The sequence below is a fragment of the Bison bison genome, unplaced genomic scaffold (genome assembly GCF_000754665.1).
Source record: "Bison bison bison isolate TAMUID 2011002044 unplaced genomic scaffold, Bison_UMD1.0 scf7180017858473, whole genome shotgun sequence".
Lineage (NCBI taxonomy): Eukaryota > Metazoa > Chordata > Mammalia > Artiodactyla > Bovidae > Bison > Bison bison.
The window spans coordinates 6,272-8,923 of NW_011489045.1; the positions used below are offsets into that span (position 1 = coordinate 6,272).

General features: G+C 36.2%; 1 pseudogene; it reads right to left on the reverse strand.

Annotated features, from left to right (window-relative positions):
• Positions 1-390: 390 nt before the first annotated feature.
• On the reverse strand, positions 391-2,077 carry LOC105005502 (annotated as a pseudogene).
• Positions 2,078-2,652: the final 575 nt, after the last annotated feature.

The following is a 2,652-nucleotide window of genomic DNA, read 5'->3' on the forward strand; positions in this document are numbered from 1 at the left end:
GGAGATGGTAACCGTGTTGTTTGTGTTAGGATAAAGACCAAAAAAGCTGTGATGTCCTAAGCCCAGGTAAAATAATACAAAGCAAAGAAAATTGTTGTTTGTTGAAATACAAGTACACTTTGCAGATATCAGATACAGTTCCAGACCTCCACAATAAAGTGAGTCACACTTTTTTTGTTTGTTTCCCATTGAATATAAATGTTATGATGACACTATACTATATAGTCTATTACCACTAGCACCACCTGGGAAGCTCAAAATGCAATGCACATACCTTAAATTAGAAATGCCTTATTGCTAAAATATGCTGTCATCTGTGGCTTCAGCTCAATTTTTGCAGTGGAGGGTCTTGCCTTGATATTCATGCTGCTGATTCATTAAGGTGGTGAATTAAGACAACAAATTTTGCCACTTAGATTGACTCTTCCTTTCACAAGCGATTTCTCTATAGCAAGCAACACTGTTTGATACCATTTTACCCACAGTAAAACTTCCTTCAAATTGGAGTCAGTCTTCTAGAACCCAGCTGATGCTTTGTCAAAGAAGTTTGTATAATATTCTAAATGTTTTGCTGTCATCTCAACAATCTTGACAGCATTTTCATCAGGGGTAGATGCCATCTCAAGAAACCAATTTATTTGCTCACCACAAGAAGCAATGCCTTATCCTTGAAAGTTTTATCATCCATGAAAACTTTACCATGATATTCAGTCACATCTTCAGACATCACTTCTAATTTTAGTTCTCTTTGTATTTTCACCATATCTATAGTCACTGTCTCCACTGACATCTTGAACCACTCAAAATCATTCATGAAGGCTGGAAAGAGCTTCTTCCAAATTCCTGTTAAGGTTTTGACCTCTTCTCAGGAATCATGAATATTCTAAGTGGCATCTACAATGTCAAATCCTTCCCAGAAGATTTTCAGTTTACTTTGCCTAGATCCATTAGAGGAAACATATCTATGGCAGCTATAGCCTTAAAATGTATTTCTTAAATAATATGACTTGAAAGTTGAAATTACTGCTTGATCATGGTCCACAAAGTGAATCTGTGTTAACAGACAAATGAGATTCTTGAAAACATCATGATTCTCATTGTTCATCTCCATCAGAGCTCTTGGGTGAGAGCAATGAGCAATATTATTTTGAAAGGAATTTTTCCTGAGTGATGGACTCCAACAGTTTGACTTCAAATATTCATTAAATTATATTGTAAAGAGATGTGCTCTCATTCAGGTTTTGCTGCTCCATTTATAAAACATAGGCAGAGTAAATTTAGCATAATTCTTAAGGTCCCTGGAGTTTTTAAAATGGTAAATGAGCATTGGCTTCAACTTCAAGCCACCAGTTGCATTTGCCCCTAACAGGAGTATTAGCCACTCAGTCATGTCCAACTTTTTGCGATCCCATGGACTTTAGCCCACCAGGCTCCTCTGTTCATGCAATTTTCTTGGCAAAAACACTGGAGTGGACAGCCAATCCCTTCTCCAGGGGATCTTCCTGGCCCAGGGATTGAACCTAAGTCTCCTACATTGCAGGTGGGTTCTTTACCATCTGAGTCATCCGGAAACCCCCAGCAGAGACTCAGCTTGTATTTTTAAGCCAGGCATTGCTTTCTCCTCTCTAATTATGACATTTCTCAATGACATCTTCCAATAGAAAGCTATTTGATCTATACTGAAACTCTCTTGTTTGGTATATCCACCCACCTGTATTCATTATCTTAGCTAGATCTTCTGGATACCTTGCTGCAGCTTCTACATTAGCACTTGCTGCTTCAACTTGTACTTTTTTGTTATGGAGACTGCTTCTTTGCTTCAGCCTAATGAACCAACCTCTGTTAGCTTCAAAGTTTTCTTCTGTAGACTCCTCAGCTCTCTTAGCATTCATAAAATTGAATACAGGGCCTTGCTATGGTTTAGGATTGACTGAGGTTAATATTGTGACAGGTTTGATGTTCTATCCAAACCACTATAACTTTCTACTTATCAGTAATGAAAAATGTTTACTTTTTTTTTTATCATTTGTGTGTTCACTGGAGTAGCAATTTTAATTTCCCTCAAGCATTTTTTTGACTTACATTCATCAGTGAAATGATTATCAGAGTAAGTTTAAGAAACGTCATCTCATATAGAAACAGTATTAAATAAATAGAAAAACATTTTATTGTGATGAGAACTCTTAGGATTAACTCGCTTATCAATGTCCATATATAACAGAGCAATGGAATTATGTTTTTATATGTCTTATATGTTAATTATATCAATCATTTTGTACATTATGTTCCTATATTTAAAATATAACTTGGAGTCTGTACCTTTTGACTGCCTTCATCCAACTCCTCATCCCCACATCCTCTGCCTCCAGTAACCAGATATTTGATCTGATGTCTGTCCTTTTTGTTTGCTTTTTAAGTATTATTCCCCTAGAATAATGCTAATTCCTATTACACAACATTGTGATTCACTACTTCTATACATTTCTATTTGATTTTAAAAATTCAATAGTTTAGAAATCAGAAGTCTTTCTTTTGTCTTCTGGTAGATGATATAATAGCTCAAGTTCGGGTTTCCCTTTCTTGGGCTCCCTCTGGTTATATTTCAGAATTGTCACTTTCCACCCTCCCCCTTTTTGTCAGAGCTTCACCCTA